The sequence below is a fragment of the Athene noctua genome, chromosome 2 (assembly GCF_965140245.1).
Source record: "Athene noctua chromosome 2, bAthNoc1.hap1.1, whole genome shotgun sequence".
In the NCBI taxonomy this organism is placed as follows: Eukaryota; Metazoa; Chordata; class Aves; order Strigiformes; family Strigidae; genus Athene; species Athene noctua.
In genome coordinates, this window is record NC_134038.1 from 83,763,375 (window position 1) to 83,779,218 (window position 15,844).

Sequence of the window (15,844 nt, forward strand, 5' to 3'; positions counted from 1 at the left end):
CTCTTTTATTCTATACTTAAGAAACCATAATCCTAAAATTTAGGAACAAGCTCCATACAATAAATAAACAACATTCTAGGTTGCAGAAAATGTAAAGCAGCTATTTCATAAAAGGTGATATATAATAAAGAGAGGAAAGTTGACAAAATTGAATATATATCCAAGTGAGAAATTGCTCAACATTCATAAATCAGGCAAAGGCACACCAGGACGTTAAAAAAAAAATAATTAAAAAAAAATAAATATTTTCAGTGAAACCTTAGCTTTTATACTGGCGTCCAGAATACTTCTACTATTACTGTTTTACTAAGAAAACTGCTAAAAGGTAGTGAAACCTGTAATAGGTTGTATCTAAATGCTAAGTGAAATATGTCTTATAGATGGATCTGAATCAAGTTTGACCCATGAGGTTCCACTGAATTTTCAGACAGACTGAAGAACACAGATTTCAATAAGTAATGCTAAAAAGGTAAAAGATATCTTGAGATAACATAAACAGTGAAATTTTGAAAACTTGTATGTAAAATATTCCCTTAGGGGTTTAATTATCAAATTAGTGTTGTGAAATGTCTGACAAAAGAGATTAAATTACTTTAAATGTGGCATTTGTTAACTTGTCAGATATTGTTAAAAGAACTAATTCAACTTCTTAAGTGTTTCTTCAATAGGAGATTGCTTTTTAAATATTCTTGCATAATCACAGGTAGCCCTTTACCCCTTCCCATCACCAATTTAATCTCTTAAAATCACATTTCCAGTTATATGTGCAATTTAGTATTGATTCAAAACAACTCAAATTCAATGTACATTGAAAAATAATTATGTTTAAAAGTTATTTTAAAACTATCCGCTTCTCACGCTTATTTCATTCAAAGATATACAGAAAGTCACTTCAAAAAGTAGCAATATTCAATTTAATTAATATATTTTATTTAAAAGCTTAACATTATTTTATTTTCACTGCTTGATTATATTGTATAATAAATCATCACTAAATGTTGCAGGAATAGGCAACAGTAATCTGTTGTGTGTATGGTCTAGAGATCATCAAATAATAATAAAATCTTTTCATTTTCAGTGATAAATCTCAGAATTGTGACTTTATCAAGATATTTTATTAGATATATTAAAGTACAGAAAGAACAATAAACATAATACATCTCATATACCTTATATTGTAGAATGTAGATAAATATACCCTTATTTTCAATTCAGACCTAGAAGACTAGATAGATTAGGTGCTTGGATAAAATGAGTGATTATGGACTATATAAAATACCCCCCAAAAAGAAAAAAGTTCTTTCTCAACAAGAAGATGTTCTTCTTCATTTTTTCAAATGAAGGCTTTTTGAACATAAATATTACTTAGTAGATTCATTGCAACTCACTGCTAATGAATCAGATTCTTAGGTACTCTCTCTCCTTTACCCACATCTACCACTAGCAGGTAACAGTGAAATTACTTTCTTGGCTCTTTCCATCATGACAGACTATATCATTTAACTCTTCATGTGAATCATGTGTTCCTAAAGAAACACTTTTTCAGTTTTTGCATAACTATGTACAGTGCATCATTAGATAGTAGAGTGAATTAGTTTTCCTAGACTGGGAATTTCTGCCTGCTTTGTTTGCACAATGCAAACGTGTAGAATGGATATGGATTTTTCATACCTGCTTCCATTTATTTTCTCTTGAATCTAGTGTTCTCATTTTAATCTATTAAATGGTCCTATGAATTCAGCTCTATGCAATGACAAATCCTTTTAGATTCTTTCAGAAAGAAGAAATATATACCATTGCTTCTTTCAGACAATGGTTTCCCTTTTTGAGCTACCTAGTCTTAAGGAAAACCGAACTGTTCAAATGAATTATTGAATATCTTGGATTAAGTCCTTGTAAATATTTTTCCAATTTCATTCTGTGGTCTAGCTTTCACAGATTTGCAGCACTGACAACCCTCTTCGTAGTGTGGTTAAATTTACTGTAGTCATTGTTACATTAATACATTTTTAAATTATTTTCCTTAATTGTTTATTTTATATTAAAATATTAGTACTTCACTTAAGTTTTGCTATAACCACAAAACAGAATGTTGAACCATCATATTTAATTTGAATTAATAAAATCAAGCACACATGTTTTAGAATCATCACAGCTTGAACATACACATGCCCAATCTAAATCAGACAAGCTGAAAAACCTCTTGAAGCTGCACATTAATCACTTCCTTATTGTTCATTAATTTGAAAGCTTTCTTCAAAGTTGAGCAGTAGATTAAAGGCACAGAGGATTTCTCCACAAATTTCTGTTTACTTCAAACTGAAGTTTACTGAAGTGAGTCAGGGCTTTTTGTATTTTGTTTACATCTTATTTTTATCACATTTATGAATTTGTGAATAAATTGTCATGTATTGTAGAGTTCTGGCTGCTTGTTCAATAATTCACTAGTTTTTTTCTGAGGTGTTTGTGCATCTTAAAATAAATATAATAATCACATAAAACAAACCAAAAAAGCCCTTCCAGCTTCTGCATGTATTTACTTTGGTTGTTTACTTGTGTAGATAATATTCTGACTTTGAAAGTAGAGTAGTTATTGAATGAATGATGGGAACCGTAGTATGCTGCACAGGATTCCAACCCTGAACAGCTTTCTCCGATAGCAGTTAAAACCCTAGACTGCTTTATTAAGAACATCAATGTTAATGAGAAAAATATTGAGTCATTCAAACACCCACTGTTCCCTGACTCTTCTAAAGGAGACAACAATCAAGTTTTATTTTCATTTAAATTAATCTCAAGAACCAGTACACATCTTGAGATAGATGAATTCAGGAAAGATCCTATTTTGTCTCATGTAGCCTAGAAAATTGTTCCTCTGTATGCTGTATCCAAGTATGAGAATAACAAACATACTTCGGATTTTAGTTCTGAAATTGAATAATAAGTACCTTGATATATGCCTCATCATAAATACGTATAAGAGCAAAAAAAAGTAATACTAAAAGTGGGACTATCTTGTCATCTTCAAAAATGAAAAATATAATTGAAGAAACTTGAAAGCTTTCTGCTGGGTATGTGTTCTTCCAGCTTGATTTACTTTGGAGATGAAGGCTTGCAAAGGTCTTATTTCCGAAGTTGTACTATCTTCCTGAAATTCCCCTTAGATAAATCAGTTAAGGATAAATGAGCTGGACTGCTGTAGATTTATAGCTTAATCATTACTTTTTTAACAGTCTGATGTGTAGTAAGTATTTCACATAATATACAGAGTAGTAAATAATTATTCTGAGATTAGAAGAAGACTGTAGGAAGTAAATTATCATATAACATAATTTATAAATATTGCAGACAGTTTAAATCCATTTCTAGCATTAGTTTGATCAAGTGAAAGGTAGAAGATTAAGAATTATCCAAAGTGTAAGAAAGGAGCTTGGGCTTTTCAGGTGCAAGAGGTTAGAAGAAAATGCTCAATGCCAAGTTATTAGAAAATATAATATTTACTTAATTTAAATTAAGATAAGATTGTTAGCTGAGATAATATAATAGGGATCTGACATCCCTGAGAAAGTATTTTTCTTTCTTGGATTGTTCATTCAGAGTTCCCATCTGCATACACCCAAACCTTTCTTTAAATTTAGTTGTTGAATTTGTAAGTTATGAAAGATTTGGGACCTGACAGGTGATTTTTCTGTAAATGTTTCTTTGAATTAAACTTTATACTTGATTTAAATTCATATTCACTTCTGATTTTTCATATGTTTTAATTTTTATTCCTTAGGCATGTAATAATAATTTACTTTTAATTTGTCATGGTATATATTTGCCATGTCATATCTATATTAAGCTATTTTTCATTTATTCTTTCTATTGGATAATTAAATTGATAAATGCATTGTTTTATTCTATTACCAGAAAAGATCGGTTCAGGTTCTTTACACTGTTGTTATATCTAAAGTAATATCTAGGGCTCAAGACAGGCCTCCATTTTTACCTACTTCCTGAAAGGCTCTTCTCTGCTTTATAAATAATTTTGCAGATGACACCAAGCTGGGTGGGAGTGTTGATCTGCTCGAGGGTAGGGAGGCTCTGCAGAGAGACCCGGACAGGCTGGAGCCATGGGCTGAGGCCAACTGGAGGAGTTTCCATAAGGCCAAATGCCGGGGGCTGCCCTTGGGCCACAACAACCCCCAGCAGCGCTACAGGCTTGGGGAGGAGTGGCTGGAGAGCTGCCAGTCAGAGAGGGACCTGGGGGGGGTGTTGATTGACAGCTGGCTGAACAGGAGCCAGCAGCGTGCCCAGGGGGCCAAGAAGGCCAATGGCATCCTGGCTTGTGTCAGCAATAGCGTGGCCAGCAGGGACAGGGAAGGGATCTGACCCCTGTACTCGGCACTGGTGAGGCCGCACCTCAATTCCTGTGTTCAGTTTTGGGCCCCTCACTACAAAAAGGACATTGAATGACTCGAGCGTGTCCAGAGAAGGGCAACGGAGCTGGTGCAGGCTCTGGAGCACAGGTCGTACGAGGAGCGGCTGAGGGAACTGGGGGTGTTTAGTCTGGAGAAGAGGAGGCTGAGGGGAGACGTCATCGCCCTCTACAGCTACCTGAAAGGAGGTTGCAGAGAGCTGGGGATGAGCCTCTTTAACCAAGCAGTAAGACATAGAACAAGAGGTAATGGCCTCAAGTTGTGCCAGGGAACGTTTAGACTAGATATTAGAAAGCATTTCTTTACACAACAGGTTGTTAGGCGTTGGAATGGGCTGCCCAGAGAGGTGGTGGAGTCCCGATCCCTGTAGGATCGATCGTGTCGACATAGCGCTGAGGGATCTGGTGTAGTTGGGAACTGTCAGTGTTAGGTAAATGGTTGGACTGGATGATCTTCAAGGTCTTTTCCAACCTAGACAATTCTGTGATTCTGTGTGATTCTGTGATCTATGCTGTATGCTACTCTATCCATGTATGCTGCATGCTATCTTTATCTTTGAGATCTAGTTATGGTTATTTACTTTGTCATTGGCTTGTAGCAAGCTGATTTCCTCTTTGTTTAATTTCTCACTCTGCTTAATTTATTTTTCTTTCTGAAATAAAAAAAATCAGTAACTATCTTTCTCAGACCTTTTTCTGTCTTTTGTATTTAACCTGTAAGTCAAAGTGAAAGAATCAGAAAAATACTCAACCGTTAGGTCATGTTATGAGAAATACTGTAGACCTCTTGAGGAAAGGAACCTTTAGCAATGTCTAAAGGAACAATACTGCAACAGGGACCTGTAGCTCTTTACTCTTTCTAAACTTGAAGGGTACAACACTGATCTTTTGTCCTAAGTGCTTCTTAGAATAATATTTCTTTTATAATGTAATTTTACAGAAGAGATAATCTATTGTAGAATGTTTATTCCACAAGCAAAGAAAGCCTTATTTCGAGGACAGTGCTTAGGCAGTCTCATTGAAAATCCAATGAAATTAATGGTAATAGTCCATTAACTTTAATTTTAGATCAAGATAATGGAGAGCGAGAAAGGATCGTAAATCCTCTGGAAAGAAAACACAAATGCAGAGCTTATTTGTCTTTGTTCATCATGGTAAAAATGGATTGTTTCAAAAATTTAGAAAGCCAAACAGAATACTGAGATAAGTATCATTATTCATGGTTATTAAGGTAATAGTTAGTCTAGGGACTAACGGGGTGTAAAATCTCATTGTTCTAGGTATTGTAAAAACACAGCCCAATAACTTGCAGTAATTTAGATGTACTTAGCCATCACTTGCAACATCTTTAAGGCTATTTCAAGGCTTTCAAACCCTCTGTTCCCTACAGCGGGGAACTGAAATGCAAAATGTTGTGGGTTTGGTTTTGGGTTGGGTTTTTTTTGTTTGTTTGTTTGTTTGTTTTTTCCCTTTTTCTTATTTTTAAATCTCTTTTTTTTACTTTAAAGCTTTTTATTTCAAGTGTTCTATTTTTTGTAACCACATCTTGAGGTAGATTTTTCTGCTAAAACTACTGCTTTTATGTGCCCATTATCTTTTGGGAGTGTCAGCTTCATTAAGAAAATGGGATTTCTGTGCATGGAGGGAGCTTGTGAGTCCAGCTTATAATAATGGAAACATGATTCCAGAGAACTGATCATGGTTATGGCTCTTCTGTAGCCCCTGACTGACAGCTCCTGCTGATTTCTGAGCTTAGTGGGTGGCTGGCAGCTCTGTGATTCAGAGACATAAGGTCTTACCTTCCCAGCATGCAGTATCAGCTCTATTGTATGTTAAACAAAAGGAGATTACTAGACCAAGTAAGTGAAGGTCATCTCTTGTCTCTACACTGTGCAGCCAGTGCTATGTAATGGAACAGACCTGAAATCTAGCTCCCAGTGGCACTCATTGTGACAGGATCTGGGACACATGGACACCTTGGTAGACAGTATCTTGATGCTCTACATGACTGTAACTGCTGGTTCACATGAGTCTTCAGCACTTTCTGAGATAGATGCTGTGATCCAGTAGTCATTTCCACTCGATGTGGGCTGTTGATCTCCAGCTACCTGATCTCCAGGTAATTAGTTATCAACAGTTTGTTGTCTTTCTCATGGAAAATGGCTTTTTCTATATATGTGTTAGTTCTTTTCTTTCCATCCTACAAGGCTGCTGAGCTCCCACAGAATCAGTCACAGGAGCACAGTTACCTCATTCATACCTAATGCAGAATTTAAATGCTGCATAACAAAACCTAGATGATATATCTTTCATCTTTGCTACATCTACATTTTCGAAAAAGTGATTTGTGCAATGTGTATAACACCCTTGGCCTCTTGTTCCTACATGTGTCACAAGAACAAAAGAAAAAGCATTTGTATGTTGCAAGAAAAACAAACAAACAAACAAACAAATAAACCCCAAACTCCCCCCCTCCCCAGCCCTGCTGTTTTATCTAGTGAGGGTGAAAAATCTTTTTGAATGTTACAGAGGAGTGAAAAGAGTGAAGATTTCTTATGTTGTATTTAAGGAATCAATTTTGTAAGAGATTAATATCCTTGCATTCTAGCCAGTCCTCAGAGATTAGAGGGCTAGAGGCAGCTGGACTTCTCCTAACAGGTATGCCAGTAATGGTTGTAACTCTAGGCCTGACACCAGGTGCATGAACAGCCCGTGTGCTGTAGGTCCGGTTGCATTCAAGAGAAGCAGTCAGGTTCACAAATAGTACGGTGTATTTTTATACAACATCTACAGATTCTTTGAGATTGCCTATGATAAATGCACAAACTGCAGATTGGCTGTATAGCTATATACACAAAAAATAGGACTGTAATCACACACAGTTCCCAGGTAATCACTTGGCATAGTCAAGGGCTCAAATCTTACCAAAAGGTGTCCCTTCTGGGGGGGTTGAGGAGCACAAACCCAATGATCTGTCCCTCCGATTTGGTATTGGATATTGTCCCTCTGACTTAGATATAAACTTGGGATAGTATTTTCCTATGGATGTGTGAGTGGGCGGGACTGTGCTCAAGCCATTGTTCCTTAAGTAACGACACAAGCACATTCCTTGGTGCAAAGTGTGCACTGTTTTTATGGGAAAAGAGGAAGAATGAGAGATAAGGTCCACAGAGTACTGCAAAACAGTCACAGAATCATAGAATCATTCATGTTGGAAAAGACCTTTGGGATCATCGAGGCCAACCATCAGCCCTACTCTACAGAGCTCTCCCTTACACCATATCCCCCAACATCTCATCCAAACGACCCTTAAACACATCCAGGGATGGTGACTCCACCACCTCCCTGGGCAGCCTATTCCACTGTCTGACCACTCTTTCTGTGAAAATGTTTTTCCTAATGTCCAATCTAAACCTCCCCTGTTGCAGTTTAAAGCCATTCCCTCTTGATCTGTCACTAATCACCTGTGAGAAGAGACCAGCACCAACCACTCTACAATGTCCTTCCAGGCAGTTGTAGAGAGTGATGAGGTCTCCCCTCAGCCTTCTCCTCCTCAAACTGAACAGTCCCAGCTCCTTCAATTGCTCCTCATAGGATTTGTTCTCCAGGCCCTTCACCAGCTTTGTTGCCCTCCTCTGCACTCGCTCTAGCACCTTGATATCTCTCTCGTATTGAGGTGCCCAAAACTGGACACAACACTCCAGGTGTGGCCTCACCAGTACAGAGTACAGGGGGACTATCACCTCCCTACTTCTGCTGGTCACACTATTACTGACACAAGCCAGGATGCCGTTGGCTTTCTTGGCCACCTGGGCACACTGCTGGCTCATGTTCAGCTGCTTGTCAATTAGAACCCCCAGATCCTTCTCTTCCAGACAGCTCCAGCCACACCTCCCCAAGCCTGTAGCCATGCAGGGGGCTGCTGTGGCCCAAGTGCAGGACCTGGCACTTGGCCTTATCAAAGCTCATCCCATTAACATTGGCCCACCGATCCAATCTATCCAAGTCTCTCTGTAGAGCCTCCTTATCCTCATGCAGATCAACACTCTTGCTTAACATCTGCAAACCTACTGATGATACACTCTATGTCCTTATCAAGATCATCAATAAAGATGTTGAACAGAAATGGTCCCAACACCGAGCCCTGAGTAACACCACTTGAGACCGGCCTCCAGTTGGATTTAGCTCCATTGACCACCACTCTCTGGGACCGTCCAGCCAGCCAGTGCTTGACCCAGCAGATCATATGCTCTTCCAAGCCATGGGCAGCCAGTTTTTCTGTGAGAATTCTATGGGGAACTGTGTCAAATGTTTTTCGAAAATCCAGGTAGACAATATCCACAGCCTTTCCCTCGTCTAATAGTTGGGTCATTTTGTCATAGAAGTTGATCAGGTTTGTCAGGCAGGACCTGTCATTCATAAACCCATGCTGACTAGGCCTGATCCCCTGGTTGTCCATTATATGACTTTTAATGGCACTCGAGATGACCTGCTCCATGGCCTTCCCTGGCACGGAGGTCAGACTGACAGGTCTATCGTTTCCTGGATCCTCCTTTCTGCCTTTTCTTGTAGATGGGTGTCACATTTGCCACCCTCCAGGCAATGAGACCTCCCCAGTTAGCCATGGCTTCAGGTAAATCATGGACAGTGGCTTGGTGAGCACATCTGCCAACTCTTTCAGCACCCTTGGGTGTAACCCATCCGGTCCCACAGACTCGTGTGCATCCGAGTGGTACAGCAGGTCTGTGACCACCTCCTCTTCAACTGTGCTGACCTCAGTCTGCTTCCCCTCCCCATCTCCCAGCTCATGAGGCTGGGTGTCCAGGGAACAGCCAGTTCCACTGCTAAAGACTGAGGCAAAGTAGGCGTTGAGCACCTCAGCCTTTTCCTCATCCTTTGTTACTATGTTTCCCTCTGCGCCCAGTAAAGGAGGGAGATTTTCCCTAATCCTCCTTTTGCTGTTAATGAATTTATAGAAACATTTTTTTAATTATCCTTAACAGCTGTAGCTAAGTTGAGCTGTAGTTGCGCTTTGGCTCTCCTAATGTTCTCCCTGCATAGCTTCACTACATCTTTATAGTCTTCATGAGAGACCTGCCCCCTCTTCCAAAGGCAATAGTTTCTCCTTTTGTTCTTGAGATCCAGCCAAAGGTCCCTGTTTAGCCAGGCCAGTCTCCTTCCCCGCCTGCTTGTTTTTGAAGGAAGTTTTGAGAGCCCTTGAGATAATGTGAAGATCAGGACATAAATCTGCAGTCATGTCAAATGTTCCTTGAGATAAGTGGAAGAATGGGACCGCACGGCCTCCACCTCGCTTTGCATTCCTCCTTGGTGCCAGAGCAACACAAATCACTGGATCTCCATGCCATCCTGTGTTTGGGGCACCATGTGTTAAGGAAATGTGTGGTTTGTAGATTTTTTGCTGTTTTGCTTTTAACACACTTCCAACACCTTGTTGTAGAGGGAAGCTAGGAACTGCATAAGGCTTTGTGTCTATCTTGTGCATGGGGAAAAATAAAATAGTGCTGTATCAACATGCCTTTATGTACTGACATTAACTTTGAAGAAAAGCACTTTTTTTCCTAAGAGTTTGCTCAGTGAAAGTCCCAAAAGCAAAGTTTTCCATTCCCTTTGCATCCTTCAATACAACTACATGTGGCTTGTGCTACTTTAAAATAACACAATGGAACTGCACAGCACAACCATAACTATTTTAGAAAAGGTTTTACCGTTGAGGATGAACTTCAGCAGTGCTTCTGTCTTAGCAATTTATACATTTTACAATAGGAAATTTTTTGCGGAATCTGTTTGCATATCAGAAAGACTAATATTCCTAAAAGTTACTCCATTTCCATTGTGTCTTATTTTTGTACTGCTACTATTGCGCCTTAGGTGCAACTGCTGCTCTGTTGTGATTATAATCACTGGGTGAAATATGACCATACCAACTATTTTTGATGAAGTCAAGGGGGTAGAATGAAGACACACATCCAAAGGAATGCAAAGTAATAACTTAAAATCAACTGACTTGGAAAGTTTAAGTTTATTTTTTACACTCTGAAAAGAGTAAGCCCAAGGCACACATTTTTAATTTATAAAATTCATTATGACAGCAAGACATTCAGTATGATTTCTCTCCTGACACTAGGTAATCTCCAGGTGCTCAACTCCCTTCAAACTACAACTGCAAGGTTGCCTGTGTGCTGTGTGCCTCAGGCTTGGAAATATCTGAGTAAATTTGGCATCCTCCAGAGGTGAGCTAGCACATCAAGTTAACTGTAAGGTTTCATTGTTTAATTGTGCCTGACTTGTCTTTGCTCAATTGCTTCCCATGCCTGCAGCCTTACCCTCACTTTTCCAAAGCTGACATATTTATCTATGGCCTTTTTTAATACATATTTTAACCGGTGGGGGGTGGTGGGGTGGTGGGGAAGTAATTTAGGAATTAGTCCCTAGTTTCTAATATTCTTAAAAGGCAAGGATGGGAAATATTATAGAGATGTTATAATGTGTTTTCTGCCTGCATATTGGGAGCAGAATGGCAAGAAAAGCTTCCCACTCTCCAGAGTTATTTCTTATGTACTTGATTTACATTGATGTACAACAAAGATTTGATCTGTTGCCCTTTGTCACCAGATGTGGACATGGGAAGGGCCTCTGTAGAACTGCACAGAAGGTTTAGCCGTTCAGTGGTTAAGGTATCAAATAAAGATGGTCTGGTGGACGCAGAAGAAATACAGATTCAGACTGAAGCTCTGTTGGTGCCAATTTAAGTGAAAATAAAATCATATACATACTCCTTCCCAGTAAAATAAACTGGGTGTTCATCTGTAGACCAATGAACCAGCCTAATAAGGTGCTGAGAACCCTCAAATACAACTACCTTCAACTGGGCAGTTTATCAGATTCACATGGCTAAAGCATGCCAGCATCTGTAACCAGCAGCATACCATTGATACTTTGCGCATCCCGTATCTGCTGTATTTCATTTTGAATGGATGAAGTGTCACTCACATCAGCATCTGACTGTTAACCAGGACTGTAGGATTATGTCCAGAAGGAACCAGACAATTTTGCCATGCAAATGCTCACTTAACAAGTGGCCATAGACAGCACTGATGAGAAAGACTAATCTGTGGTTGGATAGTGACTCTGAGATTAGGGAAAAAGCTTGTAGAAATTGTTTAGATTTTTGGTGAATTCCTCATTTCACTTTCTGTCCTTTTTTATAGTAACTTTTTTGTTGTTGTTGTTTTTAATAAAAATATAAAAAATAGTTAAAGGTACAATAATTATGAAGCAAGATTTTACAGTTACCATGTTTAAATGCAGAAAAGTATATCTGGTAGATTAGTATTAACATGTTCCAGATTTGGCATAATTGTCTACAGTAGACTTAAACCAGTGTCTAATTGAAGGTAATTTGGACAGCTGCACTGTGCTGCAATTACAAACCTGGGAAAGAGTGGACTGCAGTGGACACCATTTGGTAGAGTTCCCAAGGGTACAGTGACATCAGCACTTAGACTGAGACCTACACATACTCCAAAGTTTATATTTGGCAAATTTGCTGACAAAACATACACTAACTCTTAAGCCCAGCCAGCTCCCTGCCCAGTCAGGGAATTTAGTTGTGGGAAATGTGAAATCAAACTTACAAAAATATCATAAGTAATAATATCTTTTCTCTCCATCCTATGCTTTCTTTTCTGTCACCCAGAAGATGACTGTTACTGAATGCCTTGTGTCTTCCAAGTAAGAGCACTGATAACAGAAGTTACAACCATCCTAGCAAACATGGCTTTCTGATCCTCTGCTACTTGACAACAATCTGCTACATCAATCTGCTAGAAACCTTTTTTGTTTAATAAAAAAATTACTATGTTTGTGTTTCTATTGCAAACACTCCCCATTCCCCCCAGTCTGAAGCACCAAAGCCTCAGTCTTGTCAAATTTCTCATTGCACCTTGATCATGAGAGAATGGTAACACTCATTATAGACAGCAACCAGGTGAGCTGATAACAAATAGGACTCCTGGCTGACAGATGAAGAAATTTTAAAAAGCACATAATGATGAATGTGAGCAGCACTAGTGTACGCAAAAGCGGGATTCCTTACCTTATTATCTTACTCCATGTTTACTTGGGTAAACAAGCAATGCCTTCCTATCTTGACTTTTATGCCACATCACAAACACACCATGAAGGAGACAGGATAGGAAAGAAAGGGATGGAAAAGGACTCAGTAGTCACTATTGGTCTTAAGAGATGGCCTTGAAAGATAATAGAACCACGATCTGTCTGTTCCTTCAAACATATCTCACATTTTAAAAGCTCATAGCTTAGCAGATACATCTCAGTCAGTGCAGCAGCATAAATCTCCAGTAGTCCTATCCCAATAACTGGCTTGCCTGGAGCAGATTGGTTAGCTATGGACTAGTAGAAGTCTCAGTCTGTGACTCTCCACCCTGTGATGGCTACCCATTCCTTTATCACTGATGTCCACTGGCAGTGACATTGGAAGATCTGTGCAAGCTTTTTGGTTACATGGTTTTGCTTCTTCACACAGAAATTCTGTGTGATCATGTGCTTGCAGAAATAGCATACCCTGATACCTTATGCCAGCTTTTCTAGTCGAGAAATGCCACTTAGCAGTTGCTGCTAGAAATTGAGAGCAATGGGAATTGACATCACTTTGAAAACTTAGCATACATGTTTTTGCTTTCACAGCAGGAAGTCTAGCAGTTTGTGGCTGTGACCGTGCTGGTTGCATTAACGTTCCCCTTGACTTCCATCCCAGAGGCCCTGCAGCAACCGAAACTTCTCGTAGTACATTCCCAGTACCTTCACACAACTACTACCACTCAAAACTGAGGAGTACAGCTTTGAAACGACTCATGACTTGTGACTGGGATTTCAGATGACAGAGAAGTATTAAGTACAAATTAATTCATTCCCAGAAAGCTTCCACCTTGATAGCATGCAGATTGTGTGCACCTGGGAAATAAGACTCCAAACTGGACACATTTGACGAGGGCTACAGCATGCAATAGAAATGGGAAGAGAGAAACATCTGGGTTTGTGATTCCTCTGAGTGAATTTGTGTTCATACTAAACTGTTGGGAGATAGACAAGATTTTTTTTTTGAGACCACTATTAATCCCCATTTTGTAATGAGTTGTACTTGAAATAATTTAAATTAAGAAGTATTCATCCCTGGCCCTTCCCCCACATCTCTGACCCTTAAAAAGGTTGAGTCCTGGAGAGAATTTTGTGAAAGTATCTTTCCTTTCTAGACCATCCTAAATTTAAACTGGAAGGAAGGCACTATTATTTAGTGAAAGCATTTAATGAAAGCTTTATGAAAGCAAAGTTATTTTTGCATTATAACAACCAGGAATGTTTTTATCCTTTCTGCAGTGCCAGCATTAGTTGGAGGAATGAAAGACTTGAGATGTGCAAAATTTTCCCCAACAAAAATGTGCATACATATAACAAAATTAAAACCCAAGAAGATTTATATAGCTAATTAGTTTTTAAAAATCATTACAGAGTATAACTAAATTTCCTTCTCTATGCACACTCTTTTTAAATCTCAGCCTTTTTACAAATAATTTTGAAGTAAGTGCATGTAGGAGTAAAAAAAGGTTACATTTGACTGTATATGCCTACCAGCAGCAAGAAGTTATTTAGTTTAACGGACCTGATAATTATCTGCAAAAATTTAACTCCTGCGTTTGAAATACAAATTCTCCAAAGTAATCTTCTGGGGTTTAGGCCAGTTACAGGCTCATTAGCATCTGTCCTCAGTCTTATAACTTTAAGGTGATAGTTAATAATAAGAAAAAAGTAAGTGACAAAGAAAGCAGTAAAAATAGGTAAGGAATTTCTCTGTCAAATTATTAATAATTCTCTGGCTTCTCCTTCCCTTCCTCCTTGTCTCTCTCTTCAATAAATCTGATAACTGGTGATTATTTCTGTGGGAAGTCTAGTGATGACAGAAATTAGTTACAAAATCACCTAGACCTCACACACTAACAGCAAAATGAATACTGTGTAATTACCATTATTTGCAAAGAATTGTTGAAAAACTTTATAAAGTTTCTGATAAAAAAGTTGAGAACTTTCCAGTATATACACAATTGCAAGGAGGATGTGATAAAGGAAACATTTGATAAAAAATAGAGACTATAAAGAGCCAGAACAAAATCAAAAGTTTAGCTTAATAGTTGTATTTTAAACCAGTTTCTATTTTACTTTAGTTTTTTTGTCAATTTGCAGCAATCATGTGCCTGTTCAGAAGTACCTGTTTTTCTTGCTTAAGCCAACTGATTAGCTGTCTGTAGACAGTGTCTTGCAGGAATGATGTTTCAATTCTTCTGATGCAGTAGTAAGTGAGATTCCTCCTTGTATCTAAAAACCAGTTGTACACCTTGATTTTTTTAAAATTTAAATATTTACATTATTATAAATTGACACTTTGCAAATACCTAAATTTTAGTTACTTGAAAACTGCAGACATTTGTGCTGGCTTCAACATTTTCACTAAGCAAGAATATTGCACACAGTGCCTGCTACACAGGCACATCAATTATGAAATGGTATGACGCCTAGAAGTATATAGAAAATAAATTAAATTTATATTTTATATATATATATATAATAAATATAATTTAATTTATAAAGTGGCCTGGTCTACCAAGCCAATTTTTATATGCTTTTTTGTTGTTGTTGTTAATGCCTCACTTTCATTTTTCCCTGTATTTATCAATGACTATCATCATATTATCAATGACTAAACATACACTGATGTAATACTGGATTCAATTACTACATTATCAACCTATATAAACCTATATTTGTAAAAGTGATTTGTGAAAGACTGTGAATAAGTGGCTGCTAACATGGGAGATGGGGAGTGTTAGCCTATTCCATGTTTCCCAAACTCTTCAGCTTTAGCCAGCATTAATTGGCTTTTACAGCTTTCTGTCTGAGCTAGTTATGCAAGTAACTACACTAATGCAGGCAGACCTACACTAGCTTTTAACTGGCACTAGTAAAAAACTATCCACAAAACCTCGTACAGATTAATGATGGAATATCTTCTCCATTTCTCCAGTAAGTTTTAACTTCTGTGTTGATCTCCATGCTGCTACAGCCTGATATGATATAATCATTATTATGAATGTAGCACAGTCATATAACATTCAATCACACAGATTTCTGCAGAGCATCACCTGATGATCTTGCAGATGAGTATGTGGTGTAGACATTATAGCCAGTGCAATGACGCAGTAATTGTTTCCTGTGATTCTTAGTCCCTCTTAAAAGTAGGCTGAACAATCTCAACTTTGGCATAATTGCATTGACTCAACAGCTCTTAAGGGATACTTCTGTCTTATTAAAAAAATAACAGTAAATAAAGTT